The following is a 26,237-nucleotide window of genomic DNA, read 5'->3' on the forward strand; positions in this document are numbered from 1 at the left end:
TTTACTAAACTTAAGAAAGCATCCTCGTACATTCTTAGCTGCGCATGGATGAAAGTCTACCACCATCACTATCATGAGCCAGGTTACGTCCATTGAATGATCAAAGCCTGTCCCACTGATTTTTAAATGGCTTTGTCCTTCCTCAGCCGCGGCTAGTATACCTGTATTCCTTTAAATTTCCATTCCTTTGTTCACCTTCGCCAACTTTCTGCTGCCCCCCCCCCCCCCCCCCCCGCATCTCCTTTTCCTTAGAATTCATTCTCATACCCTAAAGGACTGTCCGCTGTCTATCTTCTGCAATACGTTCCCGGAAAATACTAATATATTCTTTTGATATCTTCTAGTATATCACTGGTTCACTTTTGTGCTCTGATCCACATCGGTCCTTTTCTGCCCCTTTACAGCAGGCAACTATAAACCATGATTTGTTTCAATATATCTGGTCTCTCAGGTGTTTTTGCCATCAAATGCGCATTTCCTTCCGGCAATTTGTAATTCGCTTTGGCGAAACCACTCCAAGGCCCTCCATGCTCAAGCTCAAACCAGTCAATCGGTTTGGAAGCTCAAAGGGCCGTTCGCCCGAAGAGATCATTCGTCAGAAACTGAACTCTCGATTGTCATCATGCTAGCTGTTATCACTGGCCTACCTGCAACTTCTGGCCAAGTATGCGTCATTCCTGTACACAACCTGTCATGCTAGCTCAGCGCATGATTGGCTAACACGAGTTATGAATATTCAAAACTGTTTTAATGTTTTGGTAAGGTGAACTCACAGATAACGTTTGTACTGTCGACTGATATATTTGAGTAAGATAGCACTACTAGTTCATATTATCTGTCTCAGTTACAAGAACCATTCAGCCTAATGAAAGACACCTTACCAGTAAGTCTCCTCACGAAAATAAGCAAGATTTCAGCTTACATCATTGTTCGTATTGTTTTTATTTTTGTATTCTACTGTCTCGCCTATTTTTTCTCCAGGGATACAAGAGGCACGAACAAGCACCTCAGCCTCCTTTTCATACTCAGCCTTTTTCGGTATCATCATTATGATACTATCCGTTTACAACCGTAGATAACAGCATGATAACCAGAACTTGAGAAGGGCGATCCGCCATTTGTGGAGACACCCTCTTGAGTAAAACAGGAGATCACTGCCTCTCTCTGTCTGTTCCAAGAAACAAGGGCAAATCGTTGAAACAAAGAAAGCAAGCGATATCCTCTCCCAGTTCTTTGTCGTATGACGAAAGGTTTGTTGGAACAATAAATCTGAATTATCTCTTTTCTTTTCAATATAACCGGGGTGTGCTCCACTGGAGACAAAGCACCCAGAGATTTAATGTGACAAGGTGCACGCATTGCACCGCCATTTGACAGCATACCATGATATCGAGAAGGAAGCAATTTATTTCTTTCTACAAGTCCCGCTTGCGAGGATTTCCGAACTGGAAGATGGAAGATTGCCCTGTCATCCGTTTTCAACGATCAGAGGAAGGACACCAGCCCAAACAGCCGAGCGCGTTTTCTGTTCTCTTTCAATTCTGTTTCTACTCTGTTCTTTATTTGATTATTTCTTATTTTTAGAGTTACGTCTGCATTGGGTGCGCTGCATAGAGCAAATGGCTCCGCTGCAGTAGGGTGTCATGCTAAGAAACAAAAGTTCACTTACAGGTCAACGATCTTTTTGACCCATGTTACCCGAAGCCTCTCGAAAATGCGCCCAGTTTGATGATGTTGCATGGTAGGCCTGTTTTGTGTGGAATGCGTCACATTTCACGATCTCTTGCGTTCCCGTGCAGGCCAATTAGAATGTTCCGCATGGAGGCCTGGACCACTAGGACGATGTGAGTTCGAAGGGGGAAAGCGTGCGTGCGTGTGCGTGCGTGTGCGTGCGTGCGTGCGTGTGCGTGCGTGTATGCGTGTGTGTGCGTGTGCGTGTGCGTGTGCGTGTGTGTGTGTGTGTGTGTGTTACTTACGATTGCTAACTGACCTTTGTTTGTTTTTCTTTTATTACACTGGCTATTTCCCACCTACTAGTAAAGATGGCACTGGAGAGCCATGACTCTTAAGCCGACATTTCAGTCTTGAGTGTTGTAATTTGCACATGCAGTTAGCAAAGCAAGAAGTTTACGTAGGAAAAAGAAGAAAATATCGTCTAGCTGGAGCGGAAATCATGCCATATGATGGCGTCCAAACTCGTAACAGATTATGGGAACGAAAAGCAAATGCTGCGGAACACGCTGTGAGTCGTTTTGATGTTTATAGCAGGGAAGTTGATTCAACAACGTGACGTGAAAAACGCATGCGCACAAGGCACGCGAACGCACCAAGCGGCCGACAGCGACTCTCGTGAGCCGGCAGGGAAACATTACTGGCAAAGACGACGCCAAAAGTGCTTGCAGCAATTATGTAAGCACTAAATCGTCTGTGTTGGCACTTCATTATAAACCATACGGAAGTGCGTTGCATTCCACTCAATATTAAGTTCATATTTTTTTTCTAAAAGCAATACGCAACGCGTGAGGAATCTTCAGGCGCACTTACATGAGCGGTGACTTCAGTGCAGCCGTTGAAATACGATTGGATCAACCTGCACAGAGAAGCAAAATCAGAGTTTTAGGCTTTTGTGAAATAGAATTTGTGCACCCAGGAAAGCCGCACCACACACATCTATTGATTTTCAAGGAACACAAAAGGGGTAAAGGTCTAAGAACCGAGTAAGAGAGGTTCACCTGCTTGAAGCACAAAGCAGAAGGACGTGACATGCAGGCACGAAAATGAAATTTATTTTGCTGGCGATGCTGAAATCGCAATAAGCAGGTTGGTATGCTACGTAAGGTTTACTGTTCAAAAGCTAGAAATGGGCTATGATAAACTCCGTAGTTGAGGGCTCAGGATTAATTTCAACCACCTGGTTATCTTCAGCCTGTATTGGGGTCACAGAGCACACGGTATTTCTTGCATATCGTCGTCACCCAAAGCGGCTGCCTCAGCAGGGAATCAATCCCGAGTCTGACAGTGAGAAGGGGCAAAACGCTTGATATTAACCCGACACAGCTAGGGTACGGTTCAGCAGTAAAACTGCCGTATAGTTGGCGTCCGCGCGTCGAGAAAATCGGAATTGGTTGAGAGGGTCGTGACGTAACAACAACAGGAACTTGCTTGGGTAATACAAACACCCCACAATGATCACACAGTGCAAGAGTGACGACGTCACTACACAATGACTCATGGGTGTGCAGGGTTGCGACGTCATTTCAACACCAATACGTAGTGCCTGCGAGGAAATAAAAGTAATTGCACTGAAAAGAAAAATGGTCGATCCGGGACACGAACCGCTGCCTCTTGGGCCGTGAGCCGGGGACGCTACGCTCGACTATTGATGAACATTCATTCGTCTTAGTTGAAGGAATGTCGTGTGTGGCTCGAGGTAACGTTTAAAAAGCAATAAATTAAAAAGATAAAAAGAGGGTAAAATAGAGAACAGTGTCTGTTTCTGAAAAGTGACATCCAAAGAGGACCCCCGGCCGCTGAAGGGACCCATGATCTCAATCGCATCACACCCTGAAGAAGTAGCTTAAGCGTCGATGTAGTACTTTTCTCCGCGAGCCTAACGCGTGACTACACTTGACATGGACGCATATAAAAAAGGTACTGAGTTAAAAAACCACACAGGACGAGTTTGTCACGCATATTTAGACTGATTTTGCTACCTTGCCGTACTTAGTCATGGAGTTTCAATCTTCCCAACTGCATTTTCCGATTCTACTCCTTCACAGCACTACATCGCAGGAGCCTATGAAACTAAGTTCAAAGCCGCGTTCCAGGCCAAAGAAGGAAACGTCGTCGAAAAGAAAAAGCTTCGATTGAGTGTTTGAACTTCTTATCGAAGAAAGACGAAATGAGGGGTGCGATTAGTATATCTTCTCTAAGAGTTGCGACGACCCATTGCTGGCTATAATTCTCAGAGAAGCGGGTTCGGAGAAAGAAGCTCATTTCTTCCCGCCTGCCGTCCCGTAATTGAGGCAACGGCCGAGCCGCAAATGGCGCCAAAGGGACTCCGTGGATCAACAGATCGAATTTCGATGACAGCGGCTGATGGGCTTGGATGAAAGCCATAAGTTACGGAAAGGGCCCGAGCCCGATGGAACCAGATATGTGAAGTAAATTGCTACGAGGGAAGGCACGCTGCCTCTTTCGTACAGGCCGCCGATTCCCCTTCCCCCCCTCGTAATATATTTCCCTCTTCACTCCCCAACAGCCTCCACAATGTGGACCCACTTCGTTGGCTTGCGGTGCCTCCCTTCAGCAGGATATGCTATGTCTTTCGGACAAGCGGATATCAAGTAAATTTACTGTAACGACATAACCGGAAACAATTGTGCCTTGGCTTTTCAGCCAATACATGTGTCAATCGATCTTTTCCTGTAAAACACGTAAGAATGGCTCTTTTTTTTAAGTTCAAAGACGAACCTTTATGTCATTCACACATATATGACGGTGAAGCGAATAACATTGACTGTGTGGAGCAGGTTGTGAAACTTTAAAGGCATTAATTTTTCTCGACAGAATAGCATGCTATGCTACTAGTTCTGAGCTGCGTCATAGGCGCAGCTCCCGACAAATGAACGTTACCATGTTCCACACAACTTTCAGCGCTGTCAGAGAACATGCTTTGCGTCAAGAAATTCATTTTTGTGTTGATTTGATGCTTATGTTTCTAAGCTGAGTGGTTTTAAAGCAAATTGCGACGAAAGGTGCCTACAATTTTTTATTCCTAACAGGAGAAGCTAAGCGTTAAAATAGACGGCTGGGCCACGCGAAAATAAACAAGCTCGCTTTTTACCGGCCAGTGGACCGCTCACTGGATCTTCTGAAAACATAAGGTTAAAGTGGTGACAACCAGACCATTATATTGAAACATACGGCTGCTTGCAAACGCGGAACTACGAGTGAGACATTACGCGGTCACAAAAACTGTCATTTTCACTGGCGCAATTTCGCTAACTCTATAAAATGGCGTATGCCCAATCGCGATGCTGTACACATTACGTGAACTTTCGTGACGTCAAATAACCGCGAGATTGGACATCATACGAGCATAAATCCAGGCGTTAAGTTGTCCGCTGTAAAAATCAATGAAATGAAATCAAACTACATTTACGTGAATCTGGACGATCACCTGAGCTAAAAGCTGTACGAACAGCCTCACGAACGCCCAGACAACCTTTACGTGGCAGCAGCAGAATATACAACGCATAACAGATTTCATGTAGAACACTGAGGCAGACACGGAAGTTTTAAACAAGACTTATATCAGTATCACAGAACACAGTAATGCGCATAAAGGGTTTACCAGTAATAAAATAAATAGAAAATTTTAGAAATATAACAGGAGTTTGGAGAATGCTTGAAGAACAAATGAAGTCGCAACAGAGTTAAGACACAAATTTAATTTCTACTAAATAAATTTTCAGCTGCTTTGGACTAAACGCAGCAGCGGTTTATGGTCATTAAGTGAATTTTCGAAAATCTGTTTTCTTCACATTAGTTATCGTTGGCATTCAACAGGCGTTTCAAAGCCTGGTACGCCGGTCGATAAATCCTCAGCCAAAGCGTGCGCATTCTCTAGTCGTTCAGATATAGCAAAACCCCATTCGCAGCGTGTGTTCCTGGACGTACACAATGTCGTGCACACAAATGCTTGAACTGTTTTCTTTCCGGACATTTTCGCCAACCATGTGAGATCCAAGTTTGTTCTGTTTTTATTCACTTTCTCACAGTTCCTCTCACAGACGTACAGGGTATCTCTGACATATTTTCAAGAACACAGGATGTGTTTTGACATGCTACAAAACACATAGGGAGCCTGGGCGGACACAGTCCGTGGGCGTTAGTTCGTCACACCCCGTCGGTAGGAGCATGTTACTTTCCCCTAGTCGTATTTGAGAGCAAAAACCGCGACGATATGAACGACATGTAAACTGCTGAAACAGAATTGCTGGTTCTTATGACACCTTTTCTCTTGTCATATGAGGACTCCTTTGAAACGTTTCCAAAAAATACAGCACGTGGTATCAAAAACGAAGAGGCGCAGCTGCCATAAAGTTAAATATGGCGCGGCTCACAACGTCTTTTTTCTTTTTTGTCGTGCTCAATCGTAATGAATGGACGCTGCTTCACAACTGCGGAGCCGAACATGGAATGTTTATCATATTACGGACAAACTGGCGGTACTTTACAGTGTATTTCCTGCCGCTCTCCTTAGCACGGACTGCGCGAAGCTACTACTAATGATGATTTTACACTCCAAGAGTTTAAACAGAGTGCCTCATCTCTAATTTCTTCTCTGATATTTAGCTAAACTTACAGCACTTAATACAGGCATTTGTCTCCAATGAAATTGGTGCCATTTTCGCTCCCTGAGTCATACTGTAGTTGTTGAAACAATTTTTATTAAGGCTGAAAGTGACACAAGCCGTCAGTCGAGCAGGCACATTAATCCTAATACGGTGAACTCTTTGTTGACATAGTTAGGCAGACAGACACGCTGCGAAGACCACTGTTATCAATAACACTCCTCTCCAGTTCAGAAGCCCATGCTAGATACTCAATATTGCCTGAAAAAAAGATTAATGGACGCAGTATAATGCGTAGCACAGCTCAAAGATGATCTCTGTGGCCTTGAAGGAAGTGCTGGAGTGTACACAACAAAGCGACATAGAAGCTGTCAATGGCCCACTTAACGCAAGTCTCGTGTGTAGAAGGGAGAGCTATGCTTCTAAGCTGACCTTGCGTGTGCGCCCGTTTCCAGCACCAGAAATCAACTTCTATAGGGACAGCACAATTTCATGAGTCGTTACTTCTCTTCGCGTGGAACTTTGAGACATCAGGGGAAATTTTTCTTTTCGCTTCCGGCCATAGGAGATCAGGCGCTGTCGCTATGCCTGAAGCTGGACCTCAGGAGCTGGCCGAGCGGCTGCAAGCAGAACCAGGTCTCGAGGCGAAAGCGAATTGGACGTGACGGCCGGTGCCTCTTGTTTGGCGGCTCATGTTCCCTTTTGCGAAAGGAGTTCTTTCGAGGACTCTTGTGAGCGCGACAGACAACGAGATGCGTGATGCAGCTCTGACTAGTGTTTTCTTTGTGTGTGCCACGGTCCATTTTATCCGCGCTCAACGTACTTTCGTGAAAACGAAAAAAAAGAACGAACTGTAGTGCTGAATAGCGAGTTGACTGGGGCAGTGTACGCGGCGCCCTTCGAGTGGCATTCGGACGGGTGGGCAGGCAGTTCCTCCCGCACAAGCCGGTGCAGCCAAAACGACAGAAAGCGTTGCACACGCGAACGGCCACTGAAAACTCTTGAACGCCGAGGACCAATCACCGCCGAAGTGGTGAAGGGCGCACTCGGCCGTGTGAAGTTCCAACGCCGAGCGGCCGTTGTGTCCGCCTGCCGGACAACTCGGGAGGACTGAATAATTCATTCCTTTTGTCGCCTGGCCCTTTCCTCGATGCCATAGTGCGTTTTCTTTCTTGTCTTTTCTGCGTTTGCATTCCCGCGCGTTCTTCCCCTTTTACTGTCAGTGCGTCCAATCCGCTGACTCGTGCGATATTCAGCAGCGGCCACAGCGCCCCGTCCCCGTCTCTCTGTTGCCAGACGCGTCAATCAGAGGGCAAGAAAATAAGAACGCACCGCAGTTCTCAGGCACAACAGAGACATCTTAACAGAAGAAAATACACTCAAAACAAAGCAGGAGAGGCGCGAGCAGCAACCAACGGGATGCACAATGATAGAAGTACTGCATAAGAGCTGCCAGACACGCTACTGAACAGCCCGACTGAGTGCTATTGTTCAAAAGCGAGGTCGCTCCCCTAATATAAGAGCAAACATGTTTCAAGAGAACTACGGCCCTTAAGACTGCGCACCTTTCGTGTTATATTTGTGCTTTTTGTTTCCAAACCGAGGTGAACATGTCTGACCGCTTTGATTTTGATAGTAAAAAAACAGGAGAAGAGAAAAGGGGGGGGGGGGGGTGAGACTGAGGCGCCTCTCTAAGGTAGGCATTAAAAGTTCTTTTCTTTGCCAACTAAAGAGCTAAACGTGAGTTTTAGACCCATACCTATACTACTGTTGGTCGTCAGTCAGTCCAGTCTGCGCGCTTTTCCATGGACGTTGCATGGTCTCTGCATTCCATTTTAGTTATGGCGCCTAGCAATCTTCTACGTTCTCGTGTTTTAAGTCGCTGTGTAGTGTCATAATTGAAAGCAGGTGACACTTATTCGTATACACATACATACTTATATACATACATACTGAAACACATGAGGGTTTACTGGGTTTACTGAGGTTTCAACTGGTCCCCAGTGGAAACGTCAGTAAACTGATTTTACGCGTGTATCACTCTACTGCATGCATATATATATATATATATATATATATATATATATATATATATATATATATATATATATATATATATATATATATATATATATATATATATATATATATATAAAAGAAGACATGGGAGGGGAAACGAGGGTATCGTTATTCATATGAGAGAAGCCAACAGCCGCAAAAAACAACGAGCATAAGGAATTTTATTATTATTATTTGTGGCGTGGATCAAGGGAGATTATTATCGAATATTTTATCGCTTAAAGATAGTCGATTAGAAAAGCAGAAGAAAAACAAGCACATGGCGCCGGTGGGAGCCGAACCGACGACGTCTTCTGCAGACGAAGGCCGGCCCCGGCCGAAACGTCAAGAAAAGTGCGTTTCCTCACCATGTCTGTATTCTTTCAAATCTATAGCCAACCTAGCCCTAGAAACTGTTTCTGCCTAATCTCTGCGTGTATGTGCATATATATATATATATATATATATATATATATATATATATATATATATATATATATATATATATATAGCCACTTTACGGGATATGTGGTAGAAGCACTGCTCCGTTTATGCGCATCGCATTTCCGGCACTCCACACCACATCAGCCTGAAACAAACTCTGACAGAGCGCACAAACCGCACACTTACCAACGTGATCTTAATCTAAATCGCATCCGACCACAAGAACTGGGACACCATTCTGCCATTTACTGAGCTCGCCTTCAACACTGCGTCACATGAGTCGACTGGCTGTAGCCCATTCTTCCTTCTATACGCGCGTTCCCCTCGCTATTCTCTCGACACCATATTTCCCTTTTTCGTTGATGACGAACCGTTCACAGGCCGAACCCTCTGTGTAGCCGTTAAGGCTCGCCGCCTCGCACGCTTGCGGACTGTTGCGTCGCAAGAACGCTCCAAAGCTCGCTACGACGGCCGCCATTGCCAGGTTATCCACGCTCCTGGAAACTTAGTCTGAATTTCGCGGCCTCTGCGGAAGCGCGGCTTAACGCAGAAGATGTTGGCTCATCACGCCGGGCTCTACGTTGTCACTGACCGGGTCAGCGATCTAAACTGTCGGATAACACGTCTTACCGCCAGTGGTCGTCCCCGAAGTCACTCATGTCGCCCGTACGAAGCCATGCCATGCCCGTGGAGACGACTGACTACCTCGCTAATGGGGGGGGGGGGGGGGGGGGGGGTGCTTTGGCTATCCAGGGAGAAAATGTACCAGCCCCGAAGATGAAGTTAGGCGACGGGCAGTAGGAGATAAGAACAACGACGTTCGGGGCCTGCCGTCGGAGCTTGAGTTGCGTCGTCCAGCTGAGCCCCGTTGAACTCCACCGGTTTGACGCTTGGCCAATAAACTGCTGGCACGTAACGAGAATATATATATATTCTGCTGCAACCTTATGAGAGGCCGGTGGTCTCACCAGTTAGCAGCGCTTGCTTTCCGAGCGGCGCCCGCATGAGCGATGCGCCGGCAAGTGCTACTTTGGCCGCGACCGATGGCGCTGACCACTCCTCGGCGCCGCACGCTTCAACGTCTCGCGAGGCACCAAAGACCGGCCTGCAATCAGGCGGGATACAGCGCTGCATCCATCAAGAAAATGCGCTCTTTGTAAGACCTGTAGCTCCTTGCCCTCTGTAATTTAGGGCTTCAAGCAGGGATACCTCGGGGGTGCCAGCCTCCTGTTTCTTCGTAGGCCGAGACAGGGGATCAGGGGATGTCCAGAGGAAAGGGTTTTCTGCCGCTCGCAGTATGGAGTAATAGCCTTGAATATCAGCGATAGAACTGCCGCATTTACTTAATGTTCACTGTTCTGATCGGACTAGGGTTAACTAGTGCCCCAAATGGAGGCAGTCGAACCAATACACTCTTGGTAACAGACGTTTAGAGAAGAACAGTCAGAAAATAAGAACTCCGTACAAGAACAGTCAGAAAATAAGAACTCCGTACATAGGAGTTATGAACTAAAAAAATCGCCGCACCAAAATTCGGCACTATGAAGAAAGGTAATGGAAACTTAAATTGAAGCTCAAGTAAACGCGCAGTAAATCCACTAGAACCCACGTGTGCATCGAAGTCATAGTGACTGCCTAGTCCAGAATGCTGCCAGAAACAATATCGATTCCTTAGTTGCTTTACGAGTGCATGATGCATAAGCCATGACAGCAGAGTTTTCCGTTCGACGACACTCGCCCTTCAAAGCAGTGCAGCTGACTTGCCACACAGCAGGTCGATAAAAATCATGCAACGAATCCTTTGGACCCAGTATTATGCTCACAAAGCATTATCAGTCATTTCAGTAAGAAATGAATTGTCGTTAATGAGAGATACCGCCAACATCTACTAAAATGACCCTTCGAGGTCAGCTCAAACTTACTATTACAGTTCGCTCTGCGGTATTATCTTCCTGGGATATATATAATGCTGCCACACTTGCAAAAACAGTATTGATCGTGCACCATCCGCTGTTGAATTAGCCCTTTTTTGAGATCTGGAATCCTCCAGTAACATTGACGTCTCTCCTTCGCTCAGTCCATCTGCTTAATAATGTACACTGCGTTTCTGTTAGAGCGAACATTGCATTCAGTTTTAACTTTTCCCTTACTACTCGTGAGTGTGGCTTGTATTATATTCGGGTTTCTTTTCTTCTTGTCTCGCCCGCTGCGGCCACAGTGAAGCGGAGAGGACAAACAGTTGCAGATGGAACATCTCCAATCGTTTTTAGATCGACCGTTCGTACACGAGACCGAGCTGGTACCAGCGTTTTATTGGTTAATAATGCAGCACACATGCGCAAAACATTCTTCATTAAAGATAAAGCTGAAGTCAGTCAGGCCAACGCAAACTGAGATGCAAGGAGGGAAAAGAACAGAAGCAAGTATACAGAGAGAGAGAGAGAATGAAAAGGAAAGGTAGGGAGGTTAACCAGATGTGAGTCTCCGGTTTGCTACCCTACACTGAGGAACCAGATGTGAGTCTCCGGTTTGCTACCCTACACTGGGGATGGGGGATAGGGGTTAGAAAGATGACAGAGGAAAACGCAAAAAAAAACAACCGCTATCCGAAAAAAGAATTCTACAACATCGAAAGGACCTACCTTCACAGAAGAAGGCCGTGCAAGCGCTTTTGCGCTTCTTGCAATCTACCGGCCTGTGTGAAAGACTTTAACTGGAACGCCTTGTGTGTGTGTGTGTCTCCATGTGTGCAGAGAAAATTGAAAGTGGCTATTTCGCACGAAGGATGCTGATTCCTCACATTCAAGAACTAGGCGTGCGGGCTGCGGAAAAAGCGACGCTGAAGCCGAAAGAAGAAATCAGGTTACAATGAAAGGAAAAGCTCAGCTCCACGCATTTTCTTTCGGTTCAGTTCATTCTTAAGAAACAAAAAGAAGCATCGAGTGAGCGGCCACGCGCGCGGAAGATTAGAAACCTGACGAGGGGCCGGCCGGGCCAATGTCGAACGCGCGAGGCTATCTTGCCGTGCTCATATCTACTACTGGAACACATAGATGCGAGTACACGAGCATGAAAATCCTCGCTGGCGTCCGAAAAACAAGCTCGTCCTGAGATAACGGGACGAATGACATTCTCGGCGATTCTGGGATTTCGGGAGAACGAGAAGCAGAAGCCAGCCAGGAGGAGAACGCGTACACTACAAAGACAAATGATGGCGCGAATTCACAGTCGAGAAAAACGAGAGTTGTGGAAGTAGGTAAAAAGATGAAAACAAACAAGCCGCGGAACGGAAGCAGGAAGGCACAAGATAAGCGCTTGAAACGCTGAGAGACGAATCGAGTCGCCGTCGCCATGCGAAGCGAGGCACAGAGGCGAGGTTGACGACGGCGATGGCAGCATTCCCGGCGTTCCGACGCGGTTACCAGGAGACGTGCCCAGACTTCGGAAAACAGGAGCCGAGCGTCGGGGCCACGGAGGCAGAGGCGAAGGGAAGGGAGGAGGGAAGGGGGGGTATCGCTGCGAGGCAAACGAGTAGTTGTACGGCAAATAAGGCGTGGAAAGAAGAAAAGAACGCGCTTCTGGACCGAGTCATTTGGCAGTGGTGGCGGAATAAAACAGAAAAGATGCAGAAACCAGAGAAAGCAAATACAAGGAGCCCGTTCTCGTTGCACTACAGGTACCAACTTTCCTAGGAACCGCTCTTTTCTGCAGCCAGCCCTCTGAACTAAAGAAGGATAAAGGTGAAATATGTTATGCCTTTACTGCTTGGACTATTTCTGGTCTTGAGTAACTTGAAATAAAATAAAATAATATCAATTTTGTGGAGATATACACGTGCCTATAAAGAAAGCAAACGCATTGAAAAAACATGCAGTGGGTACAGAATATATTCATGCGTACCGCATTTATTAGTACACGCCGGCCCTTTTTACTCAGCCTACATTTGAGGGCGCCTTACGTGAGCGATAGCTTGTACAAACGCTTTTACTGCTTCTTTTTGTTTAGCTGAGAAGTGAAAAAAGCATACAGGTAGCAGTCATCCTAAAAACTTTGGGAACGCTTAAGCTACGCATTTCAGAGTAGAACACGATAGAGTTGTCGGATCCCGTTTGCATCGCCTGCTATTACCTAATTCTTAATTAGCATACTCATAACTCATGCACATATTAGTACATGTCTCTAAGACACTTCACTTAGTCAAAGACCCCGACGCATTCACTTGGTCCACCTTTATTTAACTTGAACAAGTGAGCCTGTTGTAACCAGTTTTTTTTACCGCGAAGAGGAGATAAAAACGATTCGTGGCCTACGGGTTGTGTGCCCGCATTGTAATCCGAAGGTCCTGGTTTCTATTACCACACATATAGAGATCAACGCTGTTTTACTTGGTGCTCAATTTTATTTATTATTTGCTTCTATCGGGATTTTTCTTTTACGGCCAACGATGCCCACGCCGGCTTTTGTGGGGCACGGTACCCTTAAGGCTGTCCGATAACCTTCACTTCCCTTGTCAGGTTACTTTCGGATAAATCCTATTGGGAACTCACTGCATTATTTGAATGAAGTGCATGTAATGTTACCAACTCGCATATAAAGCTGCCATCAAGACATGCTTCAGATGCACTGACATTTTTCCTAAGCAACCAGACGAACAAGAGTAGACACTTTGGCTAGTCGGTGCGGGTTGTCTTTTCATATTTGTTCTCAAGCCTTTAATGCCTATATATTCCCGCCTTTTGAAATGAAAACGTTAGTTTATTGTGAGCGCTAATCATGTTGTGTCTCTTTTTTGTGCCGTCCTTTGCGCTGTTTTTTAGATCAACCAGATGACGCTGACGAACCTAGACCGCATTTGTAATTCAATATCTACAACAACCACGAAAATTGCTGTCCCCTTTTTACGTCAGTTCGCGAATCGCCCTATTGCGTGCTGATGCCATCATTCCTTATTGAGTCAAAGTATCATACTTTAATTGACCGATATCTACTGGGATTAGCTACAGGTAACTGGTCACTCTCAACCGCTGTACTGCTGACCCACCCAATGTGTTGGAGCGCGCTAGTTGGCACGTGGTTACATATAGGTACCATGGGTACTACGGCTGGTAATTTCCTTTTCTTTCTTCTTGTGCATTTTTGAGATTTATCTGCACGCAAGACAAACTAAACTACGAAATGAAGGTAAAAGCGTGTACCTTCCTTTGTGCTCGCGCATCCTCTTTAAGTACCGTTATTTGCGTTCAGTCATGCTGAGTGCACCTTAGGTCTAGTCATGCTAAGTGCAGTCCTAAGTGCACCAAACCAAACAGAAAAAAATTTATGTTATCGGGGTATCCTCTTTAATTATCCATGTCAATATGAACAAGCCTGTTAAAACTACGGCCGGCGGAACTTAATGTGGCAAGCTGTGCCATATTTCCGGCTTTCGATCATTTCCATTGAAGAATTACCCATGTGATGTTCGATTTGTATAGGGACACGGAGCACAAATAGTTTTCTAAAAAAAATGTCTTCTCAGAGTACCTTCCTTCCCTATCTAACCTTGCTACTTTAATTGATACTTGTCGCAGTTGATATAAACAAAAAGAACAAAAAGGTACCAACGAGGGACAGGATAAATGTTGAAGTTGACTTCTACGTGGTGCGGTAAATACTTATAATGAGTACTGAAGCATGTTATATTGCGCTAATACCACAACACAAAAGAGAAGAACACGTAGCACAGGACGCTATGTGTTCTTCTCTTTTGTGTTGTGGTTTTAGAACAATGTAACATGCCTTCTGTAGACGATCACCAACTAGACCGACAACAGCTCTTCTTAAAACTTAGAATGACGACTTCCGGAATTTTGGTATGATCAAACTCCACCCATATGCATAATTGTTGAGAATGTTTGAATTCTCACCGTCATCTACCCGGCTGTAAGACATCGCACATAGCAAAATAATAGCAAGTAAAGTTGCGTCTCACTATTATGCGTTTATGACGATATTTAACTGCATAAGGGGCATTAATTACAGCTCTAGATTCTCCCACGTTAGGGCTTATTCCGTAATGTAAACTTATGTAATCCATGCATGAAATACTCCTTTAATTGCTGAAACAAGGTTGCAACAATCACGGGATACATCACGCCCTTTACCTTCAGGACAATCTGGCATCAAAAATATGGAGTTCTCAATGATTGCTGAAAAAGTAACCTTTACGGATCCGTGGAAAAGAGGTAACACGGGGCAGTTCTAGTCATTTTCAGCATATATATGTTACCTTGCCAACGTATATGTTTCCACTTAAAAAAAGCAAAACGAAGCCCTTTGCTACAGCAAAACAAGTGTCACACAGGAAATGTGAAGCTTTGATATTTCAGAGAGACATTCTATGTCAAGCCGCATAGCCGATGGAAACAGCCAGCGCTCTTCCTGTCAGGCAAAAAGAAAATGTTCGGAAGAACGCCACCTGAGTCTACCCTGTCTCGGAGGAATCAGTCTTCCAGCGCACTCTCGAGCGCTGTCATAGCACATTTAACAGATGGGTTGCGGCAGGCACGCTTCTATGTTTGGGGGAATTCATCCGGAAAATGCGCCCGGAGGAACCCGTCCAGATGAAATCGAGGGCCACTGAACTTTGAGCTCGATCTCGGAACCGGATTGGAAGCTGCCGTCCCGAGGCAAACCGCCCCTGCGCGGGTCAGGCTATCTGCCGTAACCTCTTAACGCCATTGCGACCGGCGGGCACTCTTGCCACCAAGAGTGGCATGCAGTCATCGTAATTGCAAGAAGGCAAGCCAAAGAATCGAGGTGTCGAGCTGAGGAATAAGAAATTCCGTCAGCATCAAGTGATCGCTCTATTTGCGCAAGGTGGCGAAGAGCAGCCGGCGCTTATATGAGCTCTAGGATGTCCTCACCTGGGTTTCGCTAAATAAATACAGTCATACAGACGAGCACAAGAGCACGCACAGACGCCGAAGTATATGAACGACAGGCTGTAAAGCTACACGTGTTTCTGGGCTCAGCCCGCTGCAACGCAGCGCTAATAATGCCGCTGAAAGCATTTTCGAACTCCTATTTTACTTTTCTCAAGACTGATCGGCCTCAAACAAAACTAAGGACAGCCCGGCAAGCTGTCCGGGATAGGAAAATATAAGGGTAATGATAGGGGTACCGCTGACAGACAGAAAGGGAGCATCGTAGTTCAGAGAACAAACGAGAGTTATTTACATCCCAGTTTAAGTAACGAGCAGCAAATGAACTTGGACGGGACACGAAATGCGTTGGTACGTTAAGCTGACATAAAAATAGCCAAACAAGGGAAGTCATAGAGAATGGGTAGCTCGATAGTCGCGTGGGGAGACGGGACGAGGAAATCTGTTGGGGTAGGTTGGCCGCGGGTGGCCAGGAAAAGGCTTACGTAGGACGTTGGTCCTACGATTGGCTTAACTTGTATAGTAATGCTGATGATTGGTTTCTGATGGCTCGCAGATGGCCACGCATCTAAACACAACCATTGCGGTTGTGACGATATCAATCGACACCTCATATTGCTGCACCTGCTACAACATTATCGTTTGGAGGCCAACCGTGTTAGTCGAGTTGCCCAGCCTCTTGGGTTCGGAGTGGCCTGAACGTTCCAGCGCTACTGAAGCAGATAAAGGCAGCAAACTTGAGTAACTGTCTAGAGTTGCAATGCGTTTGTCTTTCCTTGCGCGCGTTGTGAATACGTTTTCGGGTTTTGTCATTATGTTGTTCCTCCCTCCGCCAGCGCAGATAGGGAAGTGGTCATTGGGCGTGGTCTGTCTCCTTGCTATGGTATTTTCACTTTCGCATCAGGCAAGTGAAGATGCTAACGGAGAATCCTGGCCTGTTTTTTAACTGGATTCCGCAAATTCATTCATTCAAACCATACAGCATGATAGCAGCAATAAAGCCAAGTATGATAGGTGTGCCCGCCTTATCTTCTAACAGTAACCCTGCATTCTTAAAATCTCTAATGAAACAACCACAGCGTACACGCGAAACTGGTTATTCCACATCATTTTGTCATTGCCTTTCACTGCATACAATCCAGCTCCCTGCGTGTTGAACATGAAGTCTGGGCTGGCGAGGCTACAGCACAAAAGGCGGCGGTTTTCCCGCGCTAGGATGGGCCTGTTGTGTGCGTGAGCCTTTTAATAGACGAGCCACCAAAAATCAGTGCTTTTGCGCGAAGCTGTGCGACCTTGTTGTACTTGGCGTATACATCTCGAACTTGCTGTTTACTTCTTCGTGCACGTGCTGTCTGGAGGTGAGCACAAGCAATAAGAACCAATCAGCTGCCATACCGTATGCCGCTACTATCTCACTCATGTACCGTTTTATGGACCCAGCATCAAAAAATATAGCCACCTGGGGCTGTCGTAAAAGGGTCATAAACTTTGAGCAAGTCGCTATTGGGGAGAAAAAGTGACGCAGGCAGGGATAACAACGTGGTGATGCTATATTTTGCTCAGTGTTGGCAAAAGTCAGGCAGGATATTTCATCAAAACTAGAGATGCCAGAATGTTCTAAATTTCGGATAGTTTCCGAACAGTATTTGCCATTCGATCTCATTCGCTTCGTGCTTCCACTATTCGAACCTCCGAAACATCTGTAAATTACTTATTTCCTGTTCATCGCCACTTGCGGCGATTTCCTGTTCATCGCCCCCCCCCCCCCCCGCACACACACACACACACGCTGGCTAGTTCTCTATTTCCGCACCCAAAACTAGTTTCAGTCATTAAAGCATAATGTTCCATCACTTCTAAACAAATATTCAAATGAGTATTTCTATCGACGAAAGGATTTAAAATTTATTTCTGTAACCTCAACTGAACCCTGACGTGTCGCCCTGATTTCTTGTATCTTGTCTTAGTTTTAAACTGACTAACTGTCCTTTGACCGTGTGCTTCCATATCATCAAATTATTTTTCTTTTTTTTATTGTCTCACTGTTTGTTTCGTGCGTATGTACGCTTTTGAGACCTGCTTTATTGCCCATATATTTTCAATGTGATTTTTGATGAGTGCAGTTTCTTTTGTTCCTAATCTGCGTCGACTGATGTCTTGTAAGGTGGCCCCTGGACTATTGTCAAATTTCTTATTGCAAGTTTTAGTCCAGGGGACCATTCAGAGTTTGTGTTTGCACCACTCTGGAAAATAAGCGAATAGAATTGAATTGAAACACCGCAGGATTGCCAAACGACAGTATCTTGCACTTTTCACACGAGTTAATTCGTTATTTCATCAAAGAATCGACTGCAATCATGTCAAAACAGCTCCCGAATGGTAACGCTATAGGTCTGGCACAATATCAGTGCTATGAGAGCCATCGAGAGGCGCCGCCGCGCGGCTGCCCCGCGTTCGTGGTTCGGAAACAAAGTGAAGCAACACGCGGCACGTCGCTGCGTCATGTTGTCTCCAAGTGGCTGTGAACCAGACTGGCAGCGCTCCAATTGGTTCAGGTCACTAGGATAAGAGACTCAGCGCGCACAAGGGGCCCGGCCTGTGCAGGATGGCCGAATGGGAGACATTGCCGCCCGCGAGCGCTGCTGCGGTCGTCTCGCGCCAGCCGCTTTGATCGTCCTCGATATTCTGCTGTTATAATCTCGAAACTTTGTATCTTAGGCCATGGAGGAGAAGACAAAAATCGCAAGAGAGAAACGACAGCCATCGAAGCCAGCCACGTGGCCTTTGCCCAGCGGCCCGCGCAATCGCACCACGTACAGCGCGGCTACCTTGCTGGGGGCGTCTAACGGTGTTTCGTTCTCGCAGATTCTGTTCGGCGTGTTCGACCATCACGTGGCTGGCAGTCCGGCGAAAACAATACAGGCGACGTTTCGCCGTGCACGCCGCCTTAGGGGCGGCACAAACGCCGCTTGGTCTTCACCGTTCCCGAGGGAGCGTGGAAGGCGAGGTTCCGCTGCTGCAGCTCAGGTTGATGCTCATGTGTCCGTTTCGCGAGCCGCCCGGTACAATTTTTCCATCAGTGCCCTGCGTTTTGCCCCTCCGATAATCGACATGTGACGACATTCCACCAGTAAAAGAGATATATCAGGACTCCTTGAATTACTTTATGACGGCATTCCAGCTCTGTTGTCACGTGAGCAATAAGTCAAACTGTGATAACAGACTTTTTCTTTTCACTAGAGGACAAGATAGAAGCGCACGAAAGGGAAATCGACTACCCAATCCAGCCAGGTTTTCACAGCATACAGTGCCTAGGAATCCCTTTAATACCGCTAGCTATATTGAGCCCAACGTAGGACAATGGGCCTTCATGAAAACCTCCAGTTACTGCTGCCTTTGAAAGCCTTTATGGCCTAAGACACACGCTTTACACAGTCTAAAGCAATCGCCGAACATGTGAAGTGGCCACGAGATTAATTAGGACAAAGCGAAGATACCGACAACGGAAAAGAATATATCAGCCCACCTAAACCTCTAGTCACTGGTCATCCAGACAACGCCTAACGCACTTAAAGAAAACGATCGCACCTTGCATGTTATCTATGCCAATTCACTAAAAACGCTTCTAAGCGCTACAAGAACCTGGAAACGCCCGCCGGCTGCCTCAATGTGAACAAGGGAGCCGTAGCGCTCCCGAATCATCGTTTCTTTTTTCGACCTTGGTAAGTGATCAGCGAACTTCATAAAATACTACCCAACATGGAACTATTTAGGGGCGCCGGGTAGACCCAATTCATGCCATTCTTTTTAGACATATTTAAGATCCAAGCCCTCAGTGCTGCAATGCATAGTTCATATCAAATTCTTGTCTTTTTTTCCCCATTCTCTATTTTTTAACTGAACTAGAATTACAATTTTGCAGCAAGTATTTCCAGTTTTGTGGCTTTTTTCCTGAAGGAAAGCCTGCATTCCTATAAGTATATTGCTTTTTTCATAGAATAAACCGCTTCTAAAGAAATACACTGACTGGATGTGTACCATTCTACTTTAGTAGCTTGTACCTCTGTTGAAAAACGTGGCAAAAAAATTCTACTTTTATTTTACGTTGTTTTTTATAGAGAGCATTAGAGCACCACAGGTTCGCTCGTCATCTGGCTCTTATAAGCACACCACGTGTCGGAGTACTTCAGACACCGCCCGTGACAGGAAACGCTGTCGGCCGCCAACATGAGAAAATACAGCTACCCAAACCCCAAACAGCTGCACACACCTTTTCTCAGTCTCCAACGAATGACAAAAGCAAGCTTGCAAAATAATCGCACACGACTGAATAAATCTGACATCTCACGCGAGGTAAGAAGTGCACTCATAAAAACATGCCAGCGTTGCCCAAATGCTGATAAATATTTAACTGAGCTAATAAAAATTACCAGAGCAAGGTCAGTCTCCAAATAAATCAGGCGGGCCGTCGGGCAGCTTAATTTTGCAAGCCGGATTTTTCTTGCTCTACAGAAATGCAGAAAAGTATTTGAATCACTGAATAATGTTTAGGAAAGTTTCAGCATTTCAGAATGGCAGAAAGTACGAAATGAATGTTTTTTTTCTTGTTTTTGTCTGCCCTGTAAAGATGGAAGAGTAGGAAAGATTGCCACAAAAAAAACATCCATCTGGCTATACACAGCGAGGAAGAAAATAGAAAAATCAGAACACTGTTGCGTGTAAACACCAAAAATGCCAGCGTAATAAATTTGGCGAAGACGGCATGCGTGGTAAGCCTTTTCATTAAGGGGGTGCATCTAGAACCAGCTCTTCATAAGAAATTTTAGGAATCAAAATATACAAAACCTGTGCATATGAATAGAAAAAAAAACATTTTGATTCAGATTTTATCGGTGTACTCAGGGCATTTGAAATAATTCATGCAATTCCGCTTGCTTTTAAATCCTGTAACCACAACGGTTGCTTAACATACTCTCTCCAAGATTAAACAAAGCGCAAAAGTCAGGAGCGTATTCATGACTAGAGCAGAGGTTGTGGCTTTCTATTTCTGTCAGCTAAGCACCAAACAGATCTAAATAAGAGGAACAATTAATGGCAACCTAGTTGGCGCTATCATTCGTTATTTACCGAGTTGTGAGGCAACAGGAGAAGGCTTTGTCATAGGAACAGGATTGGTAGTGCTCTGGCAAGGGAACAGATAATCTTGGTCGTCAGCAAAATGGCCGCTGTTAGCAATGCGGTTTCTTCATTCGAGGTTTACCTAGGTATAGGCGCAGAGATGATGCCTCAATATATATCCTGGGTGAAAAATCAGGTAACACAGTCGAAGTATTGGCTCAACTTGGGGCATTTAGGGTACCTAATTTTGTGTATAATCTTCCGCACTAATTGCTTTTTCGATAGATCCTTATACTAAAAAAGCCATAAATAGATGGCGGCTGACTTGTGCGGCCAAAAAAGTGCCTTCCCTTTCAGGGAATTCGTTTCACTTTATCTCCTACGATCACACACTAGATAAAACCATGGTTGAAATATTCACCCCGTAAGGTCTACTATGTAACACGGAGACCGTACCAACACAACCCCCATAATCCAATTTACCATGATGCGCTCGAGTTTAAACTAGCAAAATTCGAATACGACGATGAGATCTCAGAGACCGTTCGCGGTATTTGGTGCCGAAAACTTAACAAGGCATCATTTGTTTTTGGCGTTATAATCATGACAACCGGTGGAGTATGGGCTAAAAAGAACCCACATTGCCATTTTCGCCCTTCTTTCCACTGATGATATGAGATGAATGCAATGGTTCTCTATGTAGATTTAGACTAAAAACAGAGATTGAGATGAGACGTCTTATAGTGTGATGCTCTTCTTCACCACGATTGAGCCTTTAAAAGGAGGGTTGCACCGCGTTATAAATAATCTGTCTCGCCTCTCAGTAATTTCCCGGCGTACTTCGTAGTCAAGGTCCTCATAGTTAATTGACAGATGACCCTTGACTCTCCCCTGCTGCCTTTTCACGAACTCAATTCCCCAAACACGTTAGCCTCGGCTGCTGCACTTTGTCTCATCAACGTTTACAACAGCACGGTACGATTTGCATCCGTGCGCGGGTGTGCCGGTCACACTTAACTAACATCTGTGCGAGCTGGAGCTCGCAGCGGCCAGCTATGTTACGATTCAATATGTTTTGCAGCGCTGTTAAAGCTGTAGTGACGTGCAACGCATCATAGGACGACTTCAGTGCGCCCTCAACACGTACAAATTTCTGCGTAACGACGGCGCAGGCGATCTGGGGATGAGGCTGGTTTTTTCGGCCCGGCGGTAACCTAAAGCCGATCGTACGGCAGCATCTGTGCGGACAATCTCGAGCCTTCCCAAAAGCGAAGTGCTCCGCGTATGCGTCCCTTCGTTACGTGCCGCAAGGTGTACAATCAGTTTTGTAATTTTTTTGACTGACGTAGAAGCTACATTTGTGCTATTTTGAACAAAAGTCTCCAGGACGCGCACTCGGGAACAAAATACGATAGCTCCGTTATTGGGCAGTTTATTAAAGCCAAACTTGCGAGAGTGATATTCGGACTCATGCGCTCCAATGTGGCGCAGTGAAAGCAGATGTTCGTTGGCAGGCGTGACACCTGTGGGCCTAGATGGGTTTTTCTGCGTCCTACAGACTTTTGTCGCCGATAGTACCTCAGAACGGTCTGCAAAAGGCAGGCGCTTTGAGTGGATGATACAAGGCGCAAGAGTGGACAGGACGAACTTGAGAAAAAATGTGGACAAGGCGCTCTACTGCAACTGTAGAGAATTGCACGAGTTCGCCTTTTATAGCAAGGTGCAAGGAAAAACACAAATATTCACACAAACAAAACACACGCTTGACTCTGTGATGATAGCTGTGTCGATATCAATTCACGCGCTCGGCCAAATACACAAGTTCTTCTTCCGTCAAATATACAGAGGAGGTGCTCACACATACCTCACCTGCTTTTTTTATTAGGAAATCTTCAGCGATTTCTCTGGTGTCCTTTTCTTTATATTTACTAACGACCCGTGCATCGGAAAGCTTGGTATTACAATCTCTGCACAACCTGCAGTGCGCAGCAAGGTGGCCTTTTATGGCTACATTTTTGTACGTCGTTGGGATGCTCAAGCAAGTGTTCATTAAAACATCTTCCAGTTTGTCCGTATACACTTTGCCGCAAGACAAAGGAATGCTGTACACAACCCCTGCCTGACACGGTGCAAATGGTTCACGGTGTTTTACGGGGTAGTGCTTAGGTGACGCTCCTTCGGAACTTACCTTCGCACACAGTTACCGAGCTTTACAAGTGAAGAGAACAGAACTTCCGCGCCAGTTCTGCGTAACTGCTGACTGTTAAGCGCAGGGGCGATCGCCTCGGCTGAAGTCATGTGCCCCAGCCAGTAAGGAACTTATAAAAAGATGCTTTATACCGCCCTTGATCTTCTATTTCTATTTACAACAAATTGTGCTACGCAGTGAAGCTCTCTATGCGCTGCACGGTCGTTTTGAGAGCGAGTTGCGAAGCCATTTATCACAAAACAATACCCGCCCGAGCAGTTGGGCACTGACGGCGGCCCAGTTAAAGGCAGCAGGCTAGTTTGTAGCAGAGGAACCCGAAGGAATTCCAGGAGGGAGAGCTCGGTGCATGAACAAAAGCGTTTGCCGACAAAGCCTCGCCTGTCCCCCTCTCTACAACGAGTGCAGCAATTATGGCGCCGCCGGCCCCGCCCCGTTGTACGCGTTTTCCGCTCGGTCATTAATTCGACTCGGATTTCCGAAGAGCCCAGTTACGTCGCGTTCCTGCCTTTCTCTTCCCGGGCGCACGACAGGAACGGCGCCCCACCCCTGCGCGGCGGGAGTCGATTCGCGATGCTCCGTCCGGGGAATCCCCCGTCCGTGGAACGCGCCTGCGCGGCACTGTATCGTATAAGCGCACATCCAAGAGGCGCAGCCCGATATGCACCGCACCACCTTCTGGAATATCGGACATCTAGGCGGGTATGGTATCCGGGGAATATGCCAACTTTTTAATGCGGAAGCATTATTAGTCCCATTACGAGGAAATCCGGCGGCGCGTGTATGTTAGTGCGTTATTGTGCGTAATAGCGGATGGCACAGAAAATCCCACCGATGGCAATAAATATAGGGTGACGTCATCAAGCGCCCATAAAACCCACACAGCAAGCAAAACACCACCATTTCAGACACTCATATATACATACTTGCTTGCTTGCTGTTGTTGTCAGGAAGGAAGAAAAAGAAAAGTGCACGGGCCTGCCCACTGGCTCAAGCTGAGACACAATCGCTGCCACGTGCTGAAAGTAGGAGAGTTGAAAGAGATAGGAGAGGAAAGATTGAAAGAAAAGACGCGCGCTATCATGTCTCGGGCCGATCCCAGAGGCAGTGCAACACCGGGCCGACCCGTGGCGCGGAGATGAAGCAAGCTTCACGCACTCCGCCGCATTTCCAAAAATAAGTTTAATATATTGAGTCCAAATGGGACCCATATCAGAAATTAAATCAGATTAATACAGAAACATTGAAAGATTGAAAGATTCAAGATTGAAGAAAGATTCTCATAAATACGTATGTGTTCGTTCGCCAGGTTACGGTACGTATACTCTCTGTCTCAAAAGTAACCAGGTAAGGTGGTGTTCTTCTCAGACGTAATGTAACATTTCTAGAGGAACGAGAAGGTACCAGGTGAGAAACAGGGTTCTCTTTACCCGACACGGGTTTGCCATAAGTGCGCAATAGGAAACAAATTCAGTCGCTAAAATACTTTTCACCAAGATGGGGCCACCTATGATTCTGTCGTTGCAATTTATTTTATCTCAAGCATTATCCGCACCGACTGTCAGATCGTTCACACGACTGGAGCATGGCATCACTTCAATGAACGACAAAGGAATCGAAGAATCAAAATTGAAAATAATTCCAATTGAACAGTTGTATTGTTTCAACAGAAAGGCACTCGAGCGCCTCTGAGTTTAGCTCTCTGTACACTGTGGATGTAGCGCATTTCATTCATATCGACTCCGCTCCTCGAACTTTTACACAGTCTATTTGCTCTCTCTCCTGGATCTGTGATTGGTCCAGCGTGGCCGTGTCATGAGATGGCGTGGGCACGTGTTTAGCAGTGATGTATCGCACAATTAGCGATGATTCTTATTTTTCCTTTGGAAAAGGCACAAAATTTCACCGCATGCCCAAGACGTAGCAGATTGCATGCGGGATGCAGCAGATTTCACGAATGATTGCCCAATGAGCAATCAATGGTTACCCACTACGAATCGATTACAGGCAACCTATGATTTCCGTGCCGGCCACAGAGCCCTAGCACGTAGCCTAGCGAGAGGACTAAGCGTTCTTCAGGTGCATCTGTAGAAACCGTAGTGCTCTTTCACGCCACCTACCGGCGCTTATAGCAATGAGCTTGCGCGCTGTGCCGAAGCCACGCTGGCCAAGCGGCTGACGGTAGTGGTTTTTAGGCGCGCACTAGACAACTGCAACGCTGTCTGGGCACTACAGAGTGTCCTTAATCGAAGCGCAAAAAACGTCCAGGATTGCACTTAACTCGGCTTAGGAGTGGAAATGCGAAAGCCTTTCCCTTTCCTCTCTTTCTCCCGTTTTCATATTTATGTTATGGGGAGTAGGTTTAACTATGTCGAAGTCCATGGCTGTTGTGACGTTTGTTTCCAAGACAACAAGCTATGTCGACTTTCATGGCTATCGCGCGGGACTCGAATCCACGGCCTTCACCGAAGTCAAACCCACGTCCATATTTTGCTATCGCTATCATCACCAGAACTATAATCACCACTATCATCATCATCGTTATCACCGACTATCACTATCATTACCATCACTGTACCAACTATCACTTTCGCTTACTCTCATATCACAATCACTATCTATCTCTAGTGCTATCACTATCAGTAGCTATCATCACTATCACTATCAGTAGACATATCTCTACCGTCAATATCTTTAGCAATAACTATACCTATCGGCAGCTATTATTATCACTATCACTACCATCACTACCACTTTCTATCTCTAGCACTAACTGTCACTATCAGTAGCTATCATTATCACTATATATCACTAGTTTTTACTTTCTATATACTAACTATCCCTAATAAAATGAAATATAACTAGTATCAACTGCTGCTTAATCAGCTTTTACATTTTATTTGAATTACCATACAACTTATGATTCACAGTATGTGCGGACACTTTTGCGGACAAGTTCCATCTATAACTTCCATGCACGCCACTGATGAGCCAAAAAAGGCTTTCGCCTTAATAATGGCAATATTTCTCGTTTGTCTGAAAGTGTTGAAAAGTTTCGTCCCTTCTCCAGGATCTTCTATGCAACGCTTTCAGGGAAAAGCCAGCAGGATTATTGTTTCCTTTCAATAG

At 45.8% G+C, this 26,237-nt stretch overlaps 1 protein-coding gene and 1 pseudogene across 21 annotated transcripts in view; both read right to left on the reverse strand.

The window, feature by feature from the left end:
• LOC144136224 (protein turtle homolog B-like) overlaps nucleotides 1–26,237 on the reverse strand; it is an 873,939-nt gene that overhangs the window by 624,239 nt on the left and 223,463 nt on the right. For all 21 annotated transcript variants that reach the window (XM_077668373.1, XM_077668378.1, XM_077668372.1 and 18 more), the window contains one exon: nucleotides 2,545–2,590. The gene's annotated coding sequence lies outside the window, so the exon portion shown is untranslated. The remainder of the gene's footprint in view (nucleotides 1–2,544; nucleotides 2,591–26,237) is intronic.
• On the reverse strand, nucleotides 24,191–24,368 carry LOC144095742 (U2 spliceosomal RNA; annotated as a pseudogene).

This window comes from Amblyomma americanum, chromosome 6 (assembly GCF_052857255.1).
Source record: "Amblyomma americanum isolate KBUSLIRL-KWMA chromosome 6, ASM5285725v1, whole genome shotgun sequence".
NCBI lineage: Eukaryota > Metazoa > Arthropoda > Arachnida > Ixodida > Ixodidae > Amblyomma > Amblyomma americanum.